Source organism: Sinocyclocheilus grahami, unplaced genomic scaffold, assembly GCF_001515645.1.
Source record: "Sinocyclocheilus grahami isolate Dianchi unplaced genomic scaffold, SAMN03320097.WGS_v1.1 scaffold3.1, whole genome shotgun sequence".
Lineage (NCBI taxonomy): Eukaryota > Metazoa > Chordata > Actinopteri > Cypriniformes > Cyprinidae > Sinocyclocheilus > Sinocyclocheilus grahami.
Window position 1 is genome coordinate 498918 of NW_015505182.1, and position 23806 is coordinate 522723.

Consider the following 23806-nt stretch of genomic DNA (forward strand, 5'->3'; position numbering starts at 1 on the left):
ATAACTTTTTCAAGTTGGGCTTTGTGAGGGGGGAGGGGGAGGGGGGGGGGGGGGGGGGGGGGGGGGTGTCCTTCATTAGATCTGTGTATCCCTCGGGATCACAGAAGGCCAGCAAGCCCTGGAATTTCCCCATCAAAATCAGCTCAGGTGGAAACACCTGTCGCCGTAAACAATGAGGAAAACATGCTGCATGTCTTGTTTTGTTCTCTTGTGTGAATGAAATAAACAGACAATTATAAGCCATCTTTTTGGATGGGAGGTCAAGGTGTGAGGTTTTGTTACTTCCAGGTGCACTTGATGTTGTTAGAAATGGAAGAACCACATTTAGACTGCCATAGATACAGCTTCAAATTGGCCTCTTTGTTCTTATTAGTGTGGTTTCACATGTGTTAAGACTGACATTGAGTCACTTGGGACATATAGCTCAGGGATATTACAGAAGATTCTTTATTTATGTCAGCGGTCTTGTACCATGCAATTACTGTGAGATTTTGCTTTCTGTATTTGTGTCATGCAGTCAGAACAGGATGATGTGAAAAAATGAAGACTCATTCCTGTTGGGAAACCTGAGCCTCAGGGCTTGAGGGGAGGGAGGTTTCGAGAAAGAGAAGAGAGGACTGTTTGTGTCCTCATATGTCATTTCTGTAAGATTTCTAACAGACAAATAATGTGTTTAAGTAATGCATTGTGCCATCTCAAGCTACAGTAAATGAATGCATTTTAATATATTTTGATATTGATATTTTAATGATACACTACCATTCAAGTGTGTTATGCTCACAAAGAAAATACTATTTAAATTAACAGTTTTCTATGGTAATGCATTTTAAAAGGTAATTAATTCTTGTGATGAACTTTTCTTATTATTATCAGTGTTGTTATTATAAAAATGTGGTAACACTTTACAATAAGGTTCATTAGTTAACTACATTAGTTAACATGAACTAATAATGAACTGCACTTATACAGCTTTTATTAATCTTTGTTAATGTTAATTTCAACATTTACTAATACATTGTTAAAATCTTGTTAACATTAGTTAATGCACTGTGAACTAACATGAACTAACAATGAACATCTGTATTTTTATTAACTAACGTTAGTGAAGATTAGTAAATACAGTAACAAATGTATTGCTCATGGTTAGTTCATGTTAGTTTATACATTAACTAATGTTTAACTAATGAACCTTATTGTAAAGTGTTACCAAAAATGTAATTATAAAATTATTTTTAAAAACAAAAACCGCTGAGCTGCTTAATATATTTTGTGGCAAGCAATTTGACAGTTTAATTCCAAAATCCAGGTGTTTATATATAATAATCCAGGTGCGAGAGAAAGTAATGAGTAATTTTCACTGTATTTTTATATACTGATATGCTTATTTTATGTATTGATTTACTATAACAAATTGGATATGCGTCAAAGACTGAAATGGAAGAGAAGAAATTGTTGAATAAAGCAATTATTTTTGTTTTCTTTGCGCACAAGAAGTATTTTCATAGCTTCATAAAACTAAGGTTGAACCGCTGTTGTCACATGGACAATTTTATCGATGTCTTTACGACCTTTCTGGGCCTTGAACGTGGTAGTTTATTGCTGTCAGGGTCAGAAAGCTCTTGAAATTCATCGAAAATATCTTAATTTGGGTTCCGAAAATGAACAAAGGTCTTACGGGTTTGGAACGACATGAGGGTGAGTAATTATTGACAGAATTTTCATTTGTGGGTAAACTATCCCTTTAAGATTGTCCTGTACCAACAAATGTAATGAAACCATAAAATAACATGGTGATAATGTCCATATTAAAACATTGTAAAATCACGCATCAGGTATTCATCATTAAAGTCATTTTTTCCACATATGAGGGACACAAATAGCATAATTTGACACCTGACGGGGAGAATCACGACTGAGTTGCTCAAAACAATGAGAAAAAGGCGAGAAAGGAGCGAGAGACGAAAGTCTGTCACTGTGGCTCCTAGACTTCTAGTTAGGCTACATGCTGCAGCTTCTCATTTATGATGTGTTAATTGGGTCACCATGGGCTAGTGGCTAATGTGTTCAGACAGTCCTATCCTGTGCGCAATGCTAAATGGCTAATCTCAGCAAAGGTCAGGAAATGAGGGTTTGTTAATGTCGGGATGTCTATCAACCATCATTCTCGGTTTCATCTCCATTGTATCACTCTGGCTCATCTCCTTGCGTCACTGTTAATTAGACTAGCATATCCTTTTAAGGCATTTGAATCGATCTGTTTGTCATTGTGATGGCTTTCAGAGGACACAGATTGCTCTTTATCTCGGTGAGGTTACGACATGGAGTTTATTTTTCCTTCTCCAGGGCCATAACCCAAAGGTCAATGTCACCACGGCTGTTTATGTGCAGAAGTGTCACACTGTTTTGCTCTTGGCTTTCATGTGGTTGAGTCACCCAGAAGGTGATTGTGTTTATAACCTAATGTGCCATCACAGGTCAGCTTGAAATGTCAGGGTTTCGTTTAATTTAGATTTGAGAACATTAAATTAAGATTAGTTTCAATAACACAGTTGCTTGCTGGGATATAATAACCAAAGATGAAGGTGGTGGGTGAGGGCGAACTAACTTGGGGGAAGGGGATGCCATAAAAAAATTTGATGACACAAAACATTAAATTTATGTGTGTCAAATGGAGAGTAATTTCTCATTAATGGTGTTTTTATAGGGATCTATTTAATATCTCAGTTCTGCATTTCACTTTCCATCAAGCTTATTATAATGTTATTGAGATATAGTTCCTATTAATATTTTAATTATTTTTTTAATTTAATTTTTTGTTAATATTTTATTTTTAAGTTGAGTTATTTTAGTTTTAGTTATTTTAGTGCATAAGGTTAAATTAAATGTAAATGAGAAATATTGACTTGACAACTAGAATATAAAATGTACATTTTTAAATATTTTATTTCAGTTAACATTCATTTTATTTCAAATACCAAAAATGTTTTTAGTTTTAGTAAACTATAATAAGACTGTATCTGTTGCTAAATGTGACTCCATAAGAGAAAATGGCATGTTTTCTAGAGTAAAATCACTTTAAATGCCAGCATGCATTATCTTATGGATAAAAAAATTATTCTTTCTTTTTATTTTATTTTTTTCGGCAAACTATCCCTTTAAGCGCTGATTCTTGAAAGGATTCTCTCTGCCTGCTACATGTACAGTTGGTCAGATTCAGGGCTTCACCTGATGTTCACAGTGACCTGCCTGTTGTGTTAGGTAACAACTCCCTTTATCACATTTCATCATTTAATTTAATCCCTGCTTCTTTAAATTAGCCTAAAATGTCTGCTTGAAAGTGTTATGCTGATATTTTTAAGATTTGTGGGTATTTTTGGCTGTATTCGTTCCATCTAATTAGCTGAGATGTGATAACCTTGGTTTGGCACAAGCATTTTGTCCCTAGAAATAATAACCATGCCTGCAGGTGTTTCTCAGAGAAGGGTGTCTGTAATTTGACGCATCTAAAATAACCTTATGGTAAGCAGTGACACTTTTATCCTTGTCTTTTCCCACGGCTCTCAAGAGGATGAGACTGCAGTCATGATGACACTCTTTCTGCCTTTTTTGTAGTCTGGGAATATTTTTTTTTACAAATATTTGTAGGCATTTCAAACTATAGAGATGAATGAAAATGAATGCTAAAAATGTTATTTCTCTGTTTTTTTATTGTTTATGCTCAAAAAAGTGCAAACTTTCAAAAGATTTATATTACAAATAAATGCTGTGCATTTCAACTGTACTTCAAAGAATTCTGAAAAAGTATCAGTTTCCACAAAATTATTAAGCAACATTGATAATAATAAAAAATGTTTTTAAGCACCAAATCAGCATATTAGAATGATTTCTGAAGAATCATGTGACACTGAAGACTAATGACATCACAGAAATAAATTACATTTTAAAATATATTCGAATAGATAAGTTTAATACTATTTCACAATATTACTGTTTTCAGTGTAGTTTTGATCAAATAAATGTAGCCTTTTAAGCATGTATGCTTTTAAAAAATTATATTAGATAATTTGAACTGTTCTTTCTTATTCTTAGTCTGAAAGATAATGCAGTAAGTTAATTTCCTATCATTAGTGGCATGGGTCTGTATAGTATCCAGAGACACACATGGCCTTGCAGTTGTATTATCCTTCCTTCAGTCTTCATAGATACTGTCTTTGTTTTGCAAGTCTGAATAAACCCATGTAAATTTATTTAGTCTTTTTGAAGGGCCCTTAAGCAGCCCATCTGAGACCTGTATAGGGTTACAAGTCGCTATCAGTGTTTTCATACAGAACAGGTGCGTCTGTTGGATCCCAATGGAAGGTTACATCATTACAAAGGCCCCTCATATTAGTTCTTAGGCTTAAACTGCATGTTATGTCATACTGTAAAAAGGAAGCTTTGAATTGATGATCTTTTGGATAAAAAAAATCCACTTTCTTTATTTGTGAATGTTATTGATCTGAAGCAGATGTTATGATCTCCATGGCACAGATGGCTTGTCTTGGTTTTGTAATTACGTATGCAGGACTGTCTTGTGGTTCTGCATTCCAGCTGCTTTCCCCATTGTATTCTTAGACGTTGGTGTGCGTGTGTCTTTGTGTGTGTGTGTGTGTGTGTGTGTGTGTGTGTGTGCACGTTTGGGGGGGATGCACACGCGTTCTAGCGGGAGACCAAAGCTTTCCCTCCCTTGTCCAGACTTCTTGAGGGCAGATCGGGGCTCTGCCAGCAATTAACTGAAGAAATGACAACACCTCCTGTTGATAGAGGCTCCTGAAGAGCCGAGGGGGAGGGGGAGGGTTCAGCGGGCCTGCGCACGACAGCCGCTGCTTGACCGACATGTAGGGAAGGGGTTTTTGTTAACACTCACTCTGATTCAGCCTTCTGTCAGTGTAGATGTAAAGTAGGTCTGGAGACTAAACTGAACCGCGACCCCAGGGCTTAACACACTGGATGTCAGACCCATGGTTGACTCTTCAACTGACACAGTTGAACGCTCAGAGCCCTGATCTGTGGTGCGTTTCATCCTGATCCATATGTTTTCGATGTCTGGCCCACAAAAGTTTGCTGTCACGTGTGTGTGTATGCGCATGTGCTTTATCTCAAAATGTTTTACTTGATTGACACAGATGTGACAGGAATCTCACATCCGTTTACACCATAATCATCATGCAAGTCATGTGTTTAAAGGTCCCATATTGTCAAAACTGAAAATTCCTGGCTTTTTTCACGATAACTGAGGTCTAGGGGCTATTTAACTACCATATAAGTTTCAAAACAGTCAGTCCACAGTAAAATGCACACAGCCTGCATAAAGTAGCTGTGATTTTTCATGAACCGATGTGACTTGCATAAAAAGTTGACGTCAGAACTACACAGTCACCGCCTTCAGTCACCACCCGAGCACCACCCACAGTCCCACTCTCCTTTTGCCAAACCCCCAGACAACATCGGCCGACCTGTAACGTTACACTCTCACTCAAAGGATGGACGATCTGGCAGGATTGTTACTATGAGGTGGATCACATCTAAAGTTTATAGTAAAGACAAACTCACTGTGTCTATCTAGTCATGATGAATTTCAGCAGGAAACTATTTTTACAGCTGCATTATTGTTCCAGCCACAATTAATCACAACAATGAATATGCAATTTGTAATATATATTACAAATGATTATATATAATTCGTCAGTTGTTGTTTTACACACATGCACACAGACATTATTTCATACACGACATAGTCGTGTTTATTCAGACTTACATAGCCTTAGTCTTAAAGACACAGCAGTCTATCAAACTGATTGCTGTCTGTGTCGTTAATATTAATCAAACAACAAAAGACAAACGAAAAAATCACTCACTGCTCTTGACTTACTTTTGTAATTGTAATTGTAAGGTTTCATCATTCATTTATTAGGGATGCAATGAAATTTCGGCCGCTGAAATTATTGGCCAAAAATGGCATTTTCGGTTTTTGGCCGAGAGAGAAAAAAACAGTGTTCAGCTGTGTGACGATCCAATCAATATTCTGTTCTATGATTTTGCGTTCTGTTGAGTTGTTTGCGGCCCAAATGCGAATGCTTCACTTGTGTATTGCTCATGCTCACCGGAAAAGCAAAGTCTGCTCAAATAACGACAGGACATTTCTATGTAGTATACTTGTTCCTGTTTGCAATTGCAGTACTGTGCTGTAACGTGGTGTATTACAGGTGTACTGTGCAACACTGGTAAAATGACGCTACCCTCTTGTGATGCTATGCTCTGCTCACGTGCCCTGATAATAGCTTTGTAAAACTATGTATTAGGTAACACTTTAGAATAATGTTTCGTTGTTAACAAGTAACTATGCAGGAAGTAATAGGTAGTACTACATTAACACTTAACTTAATACTATTAACTAATAGAGAAGCAAGATTAACTAAGCAGTAAGTAGTAGCAAATTTAAGACAAAGGTAGTTACTTATTAGATATTTGATAATTATTAAATAAAAATATCCTCATTGAGAACTACTTGTGAACTATGACCAGTTAATAAAGAGTAACCAATTAATTACTAATCACAACAGTAATGTCTTAAAAGTGAACAATTGGGTTCTTTGTGGAAACTAATTTATGAATATGATATCCCCCAAATAGGTCAGCTACATTTTAAAATTGTGACGACTACTCTTACCAAAGGATGGATGTTCAAACTTAAACATAGAATAATAATAAAAATGAAAATTCATTTAAAAATGTTAATGTTAATAATAGGCTTATTGGGGGGAAACTCAGACAGCCAGGTACCCTGCTGTTAGAGTTATTGTGTTTGTGTCAAGGCTGTGGCCTACCTGACATCTGCTCTGTGGTTGGACAAGGGACATGAGTTTTAACCTATGACCCTTCAACTATTTAATTAACTAATTTAATGCTTTACATAACTAATGATGTCACGACCCATGTTCATGAGACACTTTCTATTTATGAAGCTACTGAATCCAAGTGTTTTAATCTTTACATTTTGTGTTAATAATATGTGAATATGAGCTACACTCTTAAAAATAAATGTGATTCACGATGCCATTGAATAACCTTTTCGTCTAAATGGTTCCATAAAGAACCTTTAACATCTGAAGAACCTTTCTGTTTCACAAAAGGTTCTTTGTGGCGAAAGAAGGTTCTTCAGATTATAAAAAGGTAAGAAAGAGATGGTTCTTTAAAGAACCTTTGACTGGATGGTTCTTTGTGGAACCAAAAATGGTTCTTCTATGGCATCGCTTGAAGAACCTTTTGAAGCACCTTTATTTTTAAGAGTGTACAGCAAGAAACGAGGAACTGAGGGAGTGATTTTCACTTTAAAGTGCCCAAAAGAAGAGCTTCAGGATATATATGAAAGTGAATCAATATCATTGATTCGGATATAATTTATGTTGTTTCTGGTCATAAAAACTCTTTTTTTCTTTCTTTGATTTTTCCTCTTTATGTGACTGTTAAATATATGTAAGAAGAGAGTGAATTGGATCATGGAAGAAAGGAAGAACTGTCTCAAGAGTCGCAAGACTAATGTGGATGTATCTGCTTGGCCTTCGGCAGCAGCTGTTCTGAAGGGCCACCATTAATCTAACCCTCTGACCGGCTCTGTACACAGCAGGATAAGTGGAGAGGGGTCTTTGGATCAATGGAGGGTGGGACAGACCAGGACAGAATGTGTGTGGAGAGGTATAGACCTGATAAACGAAAGACCAGCTGTCTGCAAGAGCTGCCCAGACCTCATCAGCAGGATCAGAGAGAACTTTTCAACGTTTTTTGTACTCTTTACAGGTCTTTTAGAAATGCACCCCAGGTCTTTGGGAAACGCACCCCAGAATAGTTAACATCTATCATGGGTTTAGTAGATATCAAAGGTGTCAAATTTGATTTCTGTGGTGTTCATGTAGGGAAAACTGGCCTATTTGTGATGTATAATGCCTCTTATTGAGTAAGGAAGTGATATATTACATAAACAGATGGGAGGCATGGGAACTAGCATGTGCACCTGGATACTACTTCATCTAGATGACTTTAACACTTTGTTGACCTGACCAACCATTGAGAATAGGATTGTTGCCAAGTGCTATTAGCTAACATGCCGCATGCTTCTTTCTTACATGTGCTGTCTTTGAAACAAGACAAAAGCTGTCTTTAAAGGAATAGTTCATCGAAAAATTAGTAACTTTATTATTTTTAAAGAAAATAATGATTTTATTCAGCAAGGATATAGTAAATTGATCAAACGTGAAGACATTTATAAAATATTTCGATTTCAAATGAATATTCTTCTATTGATTATTTTAAATTGTAATAATATCTCAACTTTTTTGCTGTATTTTTAAGCAAATAAATGCAGCCTTGGTGAGCTTTTTTTCTTACTGACCCCAAAGGGTAGCGTATGTCTGCGTAAACTATTCCTTTAACTGGTAATGGTGAGCGTGATTTGACCAAGTACAACATGTTCCTGGATCAACATCCATGTTGATCCTGGAACATCATTCCAATCAACCAATCAGAATTGAGAGATAACTTTTTAGGAAATGTTAGTTTTAAGCTTACAATCAGGATTAGGTGCTTCTACATCCTTGTTAATCAGCTATCATTTCTTTCTGATTTTAGTAATAAATTATGGGTAAGGTTAGGTTTAGGGGTAGGGATTGGGTGATCCAGGAACATGTCTTACTTGGCAAAATCACGGCGACCAACTGGTAATACCAGTAACCCTTTTTTGATACTTTTGGAGCTTTGGTGTTGCCGACTTTGCGTCTAAAATATTTCTACTTGTTTTTTGGTCGAGCACCCAGTTGAGATCGATGTGCGTGCTTTTGCCTGCTCTTCACAATACCAGTAACCCTGCCATTATGTTGATCTGGCTATACACAGTGTTTTATCTCTTGTCCTTTTATTCACAAACAAGTGTTCAAAAGCCACTGGGTTACACGACTGAACATGTCAGAGTGGGATGCACTACAGTGGGACTCTCATGGACCCGTTTCAACTCATTACTGACAGCTTTTGTACATGGCCTCTCTCATAAACCTGGCAGCTCCCAGCCTTCCCAAGTGTGCTCTTCAGACCTCTCGTTAGTCTCTAATGAGCCGCCCCGTTGATTGATGAAAAAGAAGAAAGAAAAAAAACCCAGGAACATCCACTTTGTCTCATTCCAGCTTTCATTTCGCCCTGACACAGACAAAGGAGGCCTTACTTTGCTCAAACAGCCATGATGCTCCACTGTTGCATCTCTTTGTTTTACTCTTGTCCTGTCCTGGAGTTCCACAAACAACAAGAGCCTTTCTAATTCTATCTTTCTCTAATACATTCATATTCCTCTATCCTTTCTTCTCCTTTCATCTCTTTCTCTTCTTCCGCCCCTCTCCTGCTCTTGCTCTTTTTAACCCGTGCCCCTCCCTATCCCTCTGCCTTTGTGTCCCTCAAGCTGGTTTAAATATTTAAACAATGCAATTAGCGTTACACCTGATGCAATTGAAAGACGGGCCCTTTGTGACTGTATGCTATGGCACGGCAACACAGCAGGAATGCCTTTGCTCATAGCCTTTTAATGTCTGCATGACATGAATGCAGGTTTCGTTACCTCAGAACTTATTGAATTAAAATCTCTGAATGTCACTTTATTGAAAATCTATTATGAAGCGAATGTCCATTTGGTATACATGTTTTTTATCACCCAGTTTAATCTGAAATAGAATAGAATAGAATAGATCAATGATGCAATGATGATTTAATGATGCACCGAAATAATAAAAAATTCCAAACAAGAAACCAAAATTAAAGGGATAGTTCACCCCAAAATAACCCCATGATTTATTAACCCTCAAGCCATCTTGAGTGCATGTGACTTTCATCTTTCAGACGAATACAATGGAAGGTACATTTAAAAATGTTCCAAGCTTTATAATGGCAGTGAATGGGGTTTAAGTTCCAAAAACTGCACCTATACATCATAAAAATTGCCCCACACAGCTCTGGGGGGTTAATAAAGGCCCTCTGAAGTGAAATGATGTATTTATATAAGATATCCTTATTTTAAAAAAAAACAACAACAACAACAACTGTAACCTTATTCAGTACTGGTGAAATACCATAACCAAATGCAAATTTGCATTGTGTTAATGGTTCTCAAACATGCATTTATCACTAGCGGCACCACAATTTCTCAATATGTGAAATGTTTATGAAAGAATTGTATTGCTTTTTTCCCTGTTCTATTGAAATCTTAAATTATTCTTCATTTGGCAAGAGATTGCTAATGACCTAAATTGAAATGAAACTGCATTTATTTCCTATTTCTTCATTAAAAGTACTAAAAGAATCATTAACAGAACTATTAAGGAACCAAATCATTAATAGTAGTTGGAAGTAGAACCAGAATCATTCAATTCTTTATTATTCCCATAGCTATCAGATGCATAGAGTTGTGTCAGGGAGTTTCAGTCCTGTTTCAAATGTCTTTTCTGTTTCTCACTGCTTCCCCAGAGTGATTTAGATCTTCCAGCTCCTTGTTATTTCTATGCCAATCATGAAGAACTGAAACAAACCTTTTATTTAGGCTTACTCCCTCTGTTTTGCATCTGCCAACACAGGAGCCCCCACAAAAGACGTCAGTGGAAAGGAAAAAATTTAAAACATTTCTCATAATAAGGTAAACCCATTCTGCCCTTCACTGGGCTTGGACTGTACATGTTTGAGGTCACAAGCAAATACACTATAGCCACACACACTGTTTAATCTCCACATTCCTTGATCTGCGAAGCAAACTGGGGAATAGACAAGTTGCTGCAGTGTTTAATCTCACTTTGCATTGAAATTAGGTTTTGAGCTGTTATCTTTGTATTCATGCTTACGGTTAAACTCCTGAAGATAGATATGCAGTCACAGAGGAGACCCCTTATCATAATTTAATGTGCGTACCTTTAGAAACTAAATACCTTCAAATTACAAATCCACCTTGGAGACACGGGATCAAGGGTCCTGCTTAGAGTTAAGCTGTCAATCACCTGCACTCCTTGGGTTTTAGATGTAAGCTATAGTAATTTGGCTTGACCTGTGCACTTAATTTAGACATTGAGATGAGAGTTTCTTGAAAATATTCTGATTTTAATTTGTTCCATACATGTGTGCAAAATGATAACAAAAAAGGGAATGTTACCCCAGACACTGACAAGTGAAGCTTAATAAGGTTTTTATGCTTAATTTATGTCCTGGGCACCGTAAATTTAAGCATTGGTCCTGTATGAGGGTACTACTGTAGATGGTACAAACTGGTACTTTGACACATATAAGATGGTACTGCACAATTACCATATTCATATACCATGGTTTATGAATTAATTATTTCAGCAAGGTTGCATCAAATTGATCAAAAGTGACAGTAAAGGCATTCATGTTACAGAAATATTTCAATTAAATGCTGCTCTTTTGAACTTTTTATTCATTAAAGAATCCTGGAAAAATGTATCAATGTTCTCACAGAAAATATTAAGCAGTACAATTATTTTCAACACTGACTATAATAAGAAATGTTTCTTGAGCATTTCAGAGGGATCACGTGACACTGAAGACTTTATTACATAAGTAAATTGCATTTTAAAATAGAAAAGCTGTACAAATTATAATCATTTTTCACAAATTACTGCTTTCACTGTATTTAAAAAAGTATGCCACCCCACAAAAAAAAATATTTGCCATGAGATTTAAAAAAACTAAAATATATAATTCCATAGTACTATTTAGTATTACATACATAGTATATAATTTTGTTGTGCATTAATAATACAGCAATCATTGTTGATTTTAATATGATAAGCCACTACATCAGAATAACATGCATGACATATTTGCAATTATTGCTGCATATTGTCAGACTGTCCAACAGCTAATTTTAATTAGAATCTTCTCAGAAGGTGTTTACATTATTAGATTGCTCTTAATGATGTTGCTATGAAAGTGTTTGACCTTGCTAGTATGTCACATTGTGCTATATATCAACATGCGCTAAGCAATTTCAATCTTGAATGCGGAATTAAGTACTACTTCTTTAATGAACTTTTTTTTGTTTGTTTTGACTAGAAGCAAGAGTTTAAATATCTTTATCATTTTACTCTAACTCTCTGGCACTGGCATCTATTGGTCTCTATTAGGCTTCTCTAATCATATATAGTGAGCATTTGCATGTTGTTGACATTGTATTGATTTGTCAGTAGGTGACATGAGGGCAAGCAGGGAGTAAAAAGGGGTCCAGACGTACACGAGATTGAGACGCGGGTCGAAATTGAGAGGTCAAGCTCAGAGGGAAAGCCTGGAGGAGGGGAGAGTCTCCCAGCCCAGCCTGAGAAACGCTAAATCCCCCCCAGCTGAGAGCAGGCGGTATCCCGCTCAGAGAGGGGGAGGACAGCACACCCGACTGCCTCGGTTTTACATACATGTCATGCATTTGTGTTTTTCCTTGATGTGTGTATGCGTTTTTTGTTCTGTGGAGCACGTGTGTGTAGATCTTTTTCAAAGGGGGGAGGGGTCTGCCCACATGGTGATTAACTATTCATAAGGTGGGCGGGGATAAGTCAAAGTAGGAGGTGGCAGACGGGGGAATCTGTGTTTGCTGTGCGTGAGGGAGGCAGAAAGAGAGAGGGAACATCAGAGACAGTTAGTAAGGGCTTGAGGTAAGGATGCACAGAGGCACAACAGCCCCCAGAAGACACGTCATTAAGGAACTACACACATGTTTTGCTTCTTGATGGCACAGGCTGTAAGCCACAGTGACCTACTCCTCTAGTCAAAGGATTTTAAAGCAAGCAAACAGCCAGCACAAATAAATGAGGAATCTACTCTAATAGAGATGACAGGCCAGCTCACTCTTACCAGTTACGGAGACCTTCTTGCCTAAGAGGTAAATTGGATTTGTTTTCTTATGTATTTCATTGGTGTGTCTCTGCCTGGATTCAAAAGCAGACTACAGAGGGCTGATAATTGCCTTTTTTTGTTTTTGGAAGGAGAGAGAGGGCTTGCCAGCATGTGTCTTTTTTCTTTCATTCATTCTTATGTGTGTTTCATCCCACATGCTGACCACGTTACACCGGGCTTTGTTGGTCTGACACGTTTAGACTTGTGGATCTTATTCTGTTATTTTAGTTAGCTATGTTAAGCTTTTAATGAACATTCAAAATATATAAATATTTAAATAAACATAAATATGAAATGTATAACCTTTTTAAAGAAAATGAATACTTTTAAATTTGACATGAAATAAATATTTGAAAGGTTACATTAAATATTTGAGAGATTATACCGAATATTTGCGAGATTGGCAAATTGTATTTAGTGTTATTGTCTCTCTGACAATAGTTGTGTGCCTTTGAGCTGTGATTTTGGTTGGTCACGGTGGCTGCTCGCTATTCTAATAAAGGGCCTTTCAGACTTTGTTTTTTAATGGGCTTCCACTTGTAGTCGGTATTATGAGTAATGTATTATTTGCCAAATAACATTTTGCATGTAAATTTATGATTTAGTCATTTTCTAAATTAGTCAGACATTTATTGATGAGTGGTTTGCTGTGGATGAGTACATATTGATGTCTGAGTTGGACGCTGGGATACATGTTGAGCGATCAGGGTCGCCGGCTGTGACCTTTGTGAACTCTGTTGCATTGCCCTCTCACACTCGTTCTAAAGTCTTCTGTCTGTCTGCATATCTCGCTGCCACCACATTACTAGACGTCATCTTCTGTCAGACTGAGGAGTAGTCTTTGTTTTACTCTAAAAAAAAAAAAAAAAACTAGAGCTGTCAGTCAGATGCATTAAGTGTCTAGCTAGCATGTGACTTGCGTTCAGAAGAAAACGGTCATTTACTGAAGCCAGCTGCCCTTGACAACCTCAAGCACAACCTATGAGCTGTCATTGTCCGATCTGTGTAGATTTAGACTCTGCAGTGTTGTGTTTCTGTCTTTGTCTCAGTGTGGTAAAGGTCCAAACGGAAATCAATCAGAAATATACGGTGTGGTATGTTTTTAGCATAGTTTTTATTAATCCTGTTTTGTGCAATAACACACAGCTGCTGCACCTCTAATGAACCCTTATTACTTAGTATCCAGGCAACAGCACACATGTGCGGTTTACACCGTTTTCATTTTTATTTGCCATTTTTATGCCTTTGAAAGCCTGTCGTTGGAATCTGATTTAACAATGTGGTGCTTAACAGACCTGATAATGTAAATAAAAAGGTTGTACATTTTGTACCTTCTCTCTTGACTTTAAACAAAACACATTGCCACCCCATTACGGATATATACATGCTGGCTTGGTAATGGGCGTTGCACACTTCTCCTCTGGGATGAGTGTTATACTCAAAAAAATACAAAAATACACACAAACACCCCTCACCCGATGTTGTTGCTATGGAGCCCTAGTGACCAGGTCATCTACGGCAGGAACTCGGGTGAGAAGAGTTTGGATTATGAGCAGCTGGGTTGCATTTCTGTTCAGATGTGGGCAGGAAGAAAATAAGAAGATAAAAAGAAACAATGAAGTGACTTAAAAACATATATTAGTATGTATGAATTGGGTCATTAGCAGGAGAGCTGGGTTTGGGTGTGTGCACCATAGGATTGGTTCCTGTTGTCTGCCCACCTATCGCTGTCTCTCCCGAGGCACAAACTCATCTCGTCTTATTGAGTTACAGGATATCCACACGGCAAAACAGATTGTTATAATCCACTAAAACAGAATAAATAGGATAAAATAAAAAAATCAATACAAGAACACATCAAAGAAGGTTTTCCATTGTTCTGTTTACTCCAATGTGTGACCTTTCTGTGATTAGATAAATACTGAATTAAACAGTGCAGGAGGAAATGAGAGGAAAGCGAATGTGCTGGCGGAGATTAGGCAGAATCCAATTTCACTTTAGAATGGAACTAAACTAGACTAAAGCTGTGCTGAAAGGATGTAGGAGGGTGGTAGTCTTTAAGGGTATAGGAGAAGAAGGGGGTCTTAAATATTTCAGTTGTGGCACAGCATGTTTTAGACATGCAGTAGACCGATTAAACCCACTGCTAGGTTAGTATGTGTTGAATAGTGAATAAACTCCCTTTAGATATCTGATCCTGAACATGTAATGGTGTATAAAACTACTACTGACCCCAATCAGACACATTTCTTAGGGGGCATTTGAAAAGGGGAAAAATAGAAAACATCTCTGGGATGATTAGATTTGAGAAGGTCAAAATCTCTTCAAGGTAGTGCTGTTTTAAATCTTTGCATTAATAGTTGTTCCTTCAATTTGATGGTTTAAATCTACTTTTACATATCCAATATTGGCAACACTTGAATTGTTGAATTATCAATATTTAATGTTGAATTATCAACATTTAAATTCATATAATATTGACATATACACTACTGTTCAGGTTTGAGGTTGGTAAGATGTTTTTCAGCCAAAGTCTCTTATGCTCAGTAAGGCTGCTTCTTTGTGATCAAAAATACAGTATTTAATTTAGTGGTTTTCAATTAAAACATTTTTATATATATTTTAATAATTTATTCCTGTGGTGGCAAACCTGAATTTTCAGTGTCACATGATACTTTAGACATCACTCTAATATGCTGATTTGGTGTTCAAGAAACATTTCCTAGAAATATTATTGTTCAGTTTTTTTGTTGTTGTTGTTTTTTTAAACCCTGATGCATTTTTTCAGAAGTCTTTCATTAACAGAAAGTTAAATCATTTGTTTGAAATTTTTATATTATATTATATTATATTAAAATGTCAAACACATGATTTTGAACTTTCTGTTAATAATATAATATAATATTTTGTATGATGTCTTTTCTGTCTCTTTTCTTGTCTCTTTTGATCAAACGTATGCATCCTTGTTAAATAAATGTCTTAATTTTACAATCTAATTGACACATTCAGGATTTCATCCTACGCTACTCTCAGCATGGTAAAACAATGTTGTGTTTTTATAATTTATCCCCTTCAAAGCTTTCTAAAAAAAATGTAAGTTCATTCATTAATTTATTTTAAATATATCAACCTAAATAATTAACCATCATTGACTTTCATGATTAAGTCTTCACCATCATGTCATTTAAAACCAGTGATGTCAAAAATGTGTTTTAAATTTGTTTATTTGTCACTACAAGACCATCAGAGCATCATGACCCAGATCTTCTCCTTGCCGCAAGGATCCCCCTCATCCCACCTTCAGTAGAGTAGGTCAGCATCTGGCAGCTTCCGGGAAAACATCCAGACAGCTCTTGCCTCTTCTCATATTACATATTATATTCTCATATTACTAGATCTGCTTTGAATCCACACCAGAGAGAACTTTAGACTACTTTTATGCATAAACGTCTCTACGGTGTCATTTTCCAGGTTTTTGCAGGTGTTATTATACATCAGGTAATATTTGACAGCAGTGAGTGGGAGGAGGAGGAAGAGTTTCGGCTCTAATCAGGAAGAGGCGGGATTGATTTATTGTTCCCCTCAGGGCTGGAGATACGCCTCTTTCACTCCATTGCTTTTCCGCCATCTTCCTTCCTCCTTCCGTCTCCCTCTCACTTTCCACCAAACTACTTTTCATTCTGCTCCTCCAAGGTCCCCCTTTTCTGTGTCCCCTCCCTTTCCTCTCCCTGCCGCCCCCTCCCCGCATCTATTCTCTCCATCCTCTCTCCTGGTATAACTAGGTCATTCTGCAACATTAAACCATCGCTCCTGGCAACCATGTGATCCACACAGCTCTGCACACTCATCTGTCTTACCTTCACTGAAGTCTTAGTTTATTTGTCCAGCATCTTTAGTGCAAGTTAAAGCATAAGTATGTCCACAACCCAGCTTTAGTTGGAGGACATTGCATATTGGACCGCTTTGCCCATCTGTATGGACTGTTATTACTGTGGCCTTCTGACCTGTAAAGGCTAATAAGATACGGTAATGGACGGTGTCAGAGGTCACACAGGAAGTGTATTCTGTGAGGAGCAGATGTTACTGAACAATATGAGATATTTGGGTGACAAACAGACAATAGATGTAAAACTAAAGGAGCATGTAAACATTGCGCTTCAAGGGAGGCAGGAAGAACCTTTTGTGAGCTCCTGGGAAGAGGTCTGGTGAAGTGTGAGCAAGAGGCTGTGTTTATGATTGCGTGACTGATGGGTTGTTTGGTTGTCAACGAGAACAGAAGTTGAGACCACCTTCCTCCCGGCTTTTGTGGGTGTTTTTGGTTTGACATGTCCTCATGTCTGTCCTTTCCCTCAGAACTGTCCACATTTGTTACACAAAAATGGGGCTGTCATGATTCCTCTGTTCAATTAGAGTACTTGATTTAAAAAAATCCTTGATTGCATTTTGTCGAGTAACCTGCAAAATACTGGAAGTGGCCCATTCCACGGAGAATCCACACATTATTAGACCGTTTTCCAAGGCTGCATGGTATATTAAACCCATTTAATAATTATAATAAAGCATAATGCTGTTGGCGCCAAGTGTATTGACATACAGTGCAATTGCGCTCACGGTGACCCGAATTCGATTCCTGTCTCGAGGTTCTTTGTCGATCCCGCTCCATCCCATGCTTTCCTGTTATCTAAAAAATCCTTGATTGCATTTTGTCGAGTAACCTGCAAAATACTGGAAGTGGCCCATTCCACGGAGAATCCACACATTATTAGACCGTTTTCCAAGGCTGCATGGTATATTAAACCCATTTAATAATTATAATAAAGCATAATGCTGTTGGCGCTAAGTGTATTGACATACAGTGCAATTGCGCTCACGGTGACCCGAATTCGATTCCTGTCTCGAGGTTCTTTGTCGATCCCGCTCCATCCCATGCTTTCCTGTTATCTCTGTGCTGTCCTATCTCAATAAAAGGAATAAAAAGCCCATAAAAAGATATAAAAGCATAATGCTATTATGAATTCAGAAACGCTATAATTCAATTAAATAGATATATGCGATGCTGGTTTAATATATGTGCTTTAAATATATACACGCCTGTAGGTTACGTACCTGCGTCTCATAACATCTCCATTCACAGTAAATGCTGCTTCACGCAAACAGTTATCATTTAAATGTGTGGAGCATCTTAAACGCCATCTCTACATCTTGCTGTGAGTTTGGGTTTATTACGTTCATCTGGGAATGCAAAGTGCACCATTTCATCAGATTTGAAAGGGAAATAATTTATAAACCTAGGCAAACACAGGATAATCAATATCTTTCTAAATATGCTAGCTGTTCATTGTGATTTCAAAATAAAATCTTAAACCCTCACTCTGAGTTTACACATTTTGATGTCCACATATTCAAGAAATTACAGTAGCTGTAGCATTTATGTCATAAAGAAGTGGCCAAATATTAAAGATTAAGTGGACATTTGAGTTAAATGTTGTTTAGTCAATATTAAACAAAGATTAGATTGTGCAGTAAAGTGTAAAAACAATCGTCAGGTCGTTGGCGCCCTCTGCAGATATTTTACAATGCGTAATGTACATTAGCTCTGTTTATAATAATTTATGTATTTTAAGAGTTTTGTTATATTTAGTTTATTATAAAACTATATTATTACTTGCTTTTGATACTTTATTTGAACTAATTATTATTGCCCCATTGCTATAATGTATGTATTTTAAGTCATTTTAAAGTCTATTGTTGGTCGCTTAGGTCTATTTTCATTACTACAAAAAATTTATTATAATTATCCGATTACTTGATTAATCATCAGAATAATCGACCAATTACTCAATTACTAAAATAATCGTTAGTGACAACCCTACACAAAACTATCTGTTATCTTCATCATTTCAGATCTGTTATCCTTTCAGATGTGATTGCTTTATCATGTATGGGGTTCTTAGTGGTTGCTAGGGTGTTCTGACTGTTTTTGATTGCTGTGCAGTTGCTACAATGTTTTGCGGACTATCTATGCAGTTGCTGGGGTGTTCTGGGGACTAATAGAGATGGTTACTAAGGTGTACCAAGTGTTTTCGGTTGTTATACAGTTGCTAGGGAATTATGGGAGCTGTTTGGTGGTTGCTAGGGTATTCTCTGTGGCCACTAGGTGGTTGCTAAGAGGTTCTGAGTGTTTTGATCATGTTGCAATATAGTTGCTATTATGTTTTGCATGGTTGCTAAGGTGTTCTGAGTGTTTTTGATTGTTATGCAGTTGCTAGGGTATTATTGGGGCTGCTTGGTGGTTGCTGAGGTGTGTTTTTTTTGTAGCCTCTATGTTAGGGCCTTAAGAAATCCGTTTTTATTTTTTCCCAAATTCCATTTTATATTTTCCAAATTCTGTTTTAATTTTCTAGATTGCATTTTTTGTTTACATTTTTTTGTTTTTGTTTTAAATGTTTAATTAAATTGTATTCATCAAAAAGCATGTCTAATGAATTATATTAATATAATTAATATAAACAATATTAAACAATTTATCAAAAGTTCAACAAAAATGATATTTTAAGGCCCTATGAATTTATTTATTTTTTCCTCAAATTCAGTTTTATTTTTACCAAGTTCTGCAGGGCTCGCAAATTTTCAAAATCCCTGGCAGCTCTTTGGGCAGGTACTCTTCAGATTTTGGTAGCCTGGAAATGTATTTAACTAGCCCAAATAAAAAAATACTTTTTTTTTAAACATAGAAAATCAGATAGAGTTTAAATGTCAATCAAAAATATTTTCAATACACAAATATCAAAAAATATGAAGGAAGGAATTTTATTTCACTATTTACAGGGTATCTGCAGAATTTGTAAAAATAAATTTAAGGGAATTTATGACCCATTTTAAGAGCTGCACAAGTAAAATGAACACAGTATGAGTGAGGTTGGACAATGTCTGTGTAACATACAGTACTGAGCCATAAAATTACATGATTTACAGTTCAGATACAGGTTTTCACAAAAACAAAAATATTATACAACAGCATAGCCTTTAGACCTTTTTTATGAAAAGGGACAAATCAAGCATATAAATCGTCAATTTAAAATGTATAAAGTCTTAATTGTTTAGATTTTTAGAAGGCACATTAACTTCTTTCTCATTTACAACTCTGTGTTTGCTGCGTAAAAATTTGAGTTGATATTTGCATTTATCTGATTCTGACCATAAACAGCAAGAAAGGCTTACTGGAAATGCAAATCCATTCTCTGCCACGAGGTGGCGCTTTAGAAGCGCTAAAATATTGCGGTTTCCCCGGTAATAGCTGTACACAAAGCAGCTGCGCCTCATAACGCTGCTTTATCAGGAATTATAGGTCAAATGAAATTAAAATGCCAACAACACGTTTCTGAGGACAGTCAGTTCCCTTCAGATACATTCAAATAAAGACATCTGCGCCACGTTTTGACTTGAAACGTGCAGCGCTCATATTTATTCAATGACATCATTGCCTTTTGAAGTTTAATCCAGCCATATCGCCACTCTTGTCTTTCAGTCCCCAAAACCTCTTGAAATTATAATTAAGACATTTCTTATACCATTTAACATATTTAAACTTTTTATGGCCTTAAGTTTGATACAACTCACTTTATGAGTTTTTAAGCACCCGCGGGAGATCTGCATTTAAGATAGCTTGTTGGGCAGAGTGGTGATACATTTTGGTAGCCCGACTGGAAAAAACATTAGCCCCGGGACGTCGGGCTAGCGATTTTGCGAGCCCTGTTCTGTTTTCCTTTAATTTTCTAGATTAATTTTAATAGTGTCATTAAATATTAATGATCAAAAACATCTCTAATGAACTGATTTTAGTGGAAAAATGCTCATTTATTGTTATTTTATTTATTTATTTATTTCCAGAAATACTGTGTTGTGTATTTAAATTTTTTTGCTAAAAAACACTTCCTGGTAAATATTCCTTTAAAATTATGTTTTAATAATAATTGTATTAGTAGTAGTAGTACAATCATTACATTAAGTAATATTTCGGTCACAGTTTCTTCAAGTTAAACTGAGCTTTCATTTTGATGGGTTCCTGTGAAGACCTGTGAAGGTTTCTGTTTGTATATGCTATGATGATAGTTTTACTCAAAAGAAACAGTAAAATGCTCATGAAGTGACTCTCAGAGCAGTTGTAGAGATTATGTTTATGTGTTCATATATGGAGGCAGCAGAGTCTAAAAACACTGCAAGCATGGACATGCAGGACTCATATTTAAATGGTATTTTTGTGGCTTAATATTCACTGACACTAGTCCATATCGCATTTTGATTTAAGTGTACTGACCTACTTTTGTTTTATTCATCCAAAATTTGGCAAATTCTGTGTTTAAATTCAGTTTCTAGGGTGCACTGCAGTGTTGCTGTTCTTTTACTTTGTAGTTGGAAGAGTGGTTGTTGTGTGATCTGGGGGTTTACTAGGTGGTTGCTACTAGGATGTTCTGAGGGTTTTCAGTGTTTTACAGTACAGTATACAGTTAGTAGGGTGTTACTAGGAGGTTGCAAGGGTGTGCTTAGGATTTATGAGCATGTTGCTACGCATGGATTGCTACAGTAGGTGGTTGATATAATGTTCTAGGTGGTTTATATATAGTTGGTCACTGTTTCTGAGCATGTTGCTTTGCAATTACTACAGTGTTCCGGATAGGTTGCTTGTTGGCTGAATATTTTGGCCATTATGAATGACTTGAGTCCTTCCCTCAGTATAAGGCTATGTTCACACTGTCAGTTTTTGGGACTGACAATCACATTTACTTAAAGGTGTAAGTCTCGAAATGTCACGTTCACGTAGTAATTTACAGTAGTATCTCGAATATTGTCTGTATGAATGTGCAATGGTACTCAAGCCTGTATTCCTTACCAATAACCATAAATGACTGTACTGTGTTTGAACATAACCATATTAAGGACTCAAATACAGGGCTGACAACTATATTCTGATGCTGTGTATATGTGGCCTAAATCTATGGGATTATTCCACCCATTTTATTGTCTACCAGGAAAAAAAGGGAAAGCACACCTTTCCTAAGCAAGCCATATGATATATCATACATGTTCATAGCACAAATGGTGTTAGGTCAAATATGAACCTTGTGTTCAGGACATTTCAGAATTGTGCAACTGGGAAATGTAATGGTCACAGACAAGCTGTCCCCAAGTTGCACATCTTTAGCATGTCTTGAGCATGCTCACATCCACACAGTGTATTGGCAGGAAGGTATTTACTGTATGTTCTCCTACTCAGCGTCTTTCATGTCCATAGAGATCAGTCTGTGCTGTGTGCCACAGAAGAACGAGGCGTCAGCAGGACTCACTCTACCCATCTATCAGCACTTCATTCATCGCTCTATATTTGCCACATCTCTCTCACTCCCTGATTTCTTTTTCACTGTTCTTTCTCCTTCACTTCCTCTCTTCCTCTCAATATTATGTCAAATCAGACAAGACCTTGTAATCTTTTTGTTTGACAGAGGTCAAGCTCCTGTGTCTCAGAGGTCAAGATTACACAGCTGTCCAGTAGGCTACTCCGTAATCTCGTCTGTCTTCAGGGCCACAGATTTTGATGTGAAGTGTAATGGCTCATGTTATCCACCTTATTTTTTCCCATAAGAGTGGGCACGGCCATTTGTAATGTAAAATTTTATGTGTCTGGCTTCTGGTGTCATTCGCTTCCAGCTATTTTTAGCTGTACAAAACAGCTTGTTTTGCTGTTTGATATTGCAAACTGGTGTCTTGCCATATTATTTTAACGTATTATCTTTATGAACACACTGGTTTGTAGTACAAACAGTTTTACCATTTACTGCACTTTGTTATTCTTCTCATTATTTCCCTACAGCGGCTAATGAAGCGGAAGTCTCGCACATTCACAGAAAACGGTTTACTTTGAAAAATAGGGTGGATATTAAAGCCTCTCATGTCTGCAGGTAGAGGACAGAAAACTGAAAGAGAGAGTTAATAAGTTTTCCTTCTATGTGACTTTCTCTATTTAAAACCGGCTGTATGTAGGGGCAAGCTAAAATTAGAGCAATAATAATAAATTAATACTGGTGAATCAACACATGTCTGGAAATTATCTTTTTTTTTTTGGCTTTACAGGTCTTAGACGTCTCTGCCATCATCAACCTTGAAATTGGCCAAATTTCCAACCATTTTGTGTAAGTACATATTATATACGTATCTTGATTGCCCTGCAGCTGTCATATTTTAATTTTATTTTGATTGTAGAATAATCAGTCAGGTATTCCAGAGAGTAATGTTATAAGCTTTACAATATTTATTACATTTTATTTTTATTTATTTTATTTTATTAGTCAACCACCATTTAACATTCATTGGTCACTATACAGAAACATCTAACCACTGAATGCTGTGATTGTCCAGTCATAATCAATTCTAGAAAGCCGTTTTATAATATATTATCTACTACATTCATTTGTTTAAATGTTGGATACATTTTTTGGTAGATCTTTTTTTTTTGGCTTTACAGGTCTTAGACGTCTCTGCCATCATCAACCTTGAAATTGGCCAAATTTCCAACCATTTTGTGTAAGTACATATTATATACTTATCTTGATTGCCCTGCAGCTGTCATATTTTAATTTTATTTTGATTGTAGAATAATCAGTCAGGTATTCCAGAGAGTAATGTTATAAGCTTTACAATATTTATTACATTTTATTTTTATTTATTTTATTTTATTAGTCAACCACCATTTAACATTCATTGGTCACTATACAGAAACATCTAACCACTGAATGCTGTGATTGTCCAGTCATAATCAATTCTAGAAAGCCGTTTTATAATATATTAT

General features: G+C 36.4%; 1 protein-coding gene across 8 annotated transcripts in view; it reads left to right on the forward strand.

Annotated features, from left to right (window-relative positions):
* Positions 1-23806, forward strand: part of LOC107557737 (neurofascin) — a 69996-nt gene that overhangs the window by 7401 nt on the left and 38789 nt on the right. For 3 of the 8 annotated variants that reach the window (XM_016241294.1, XM_016241670.1, XM_016241598.1), the window contains exons 1-2: positions 12481-12949; positions 23092-23150. The gene's annotated coding sequence lies outside the window, so the exon portion shown is untranslated. Of the gene's footprint in view, positions 1-12478; positions 12950-22885; positions 22920-23091; positions 23151-23468; positions 23542-23806 lie in introns of those variants that run through there. The other 5 variants (XM_016241805.1, XM_016241734.1, XM_016241523.1 and 2 more) reach the window with 5 other exon arrangements.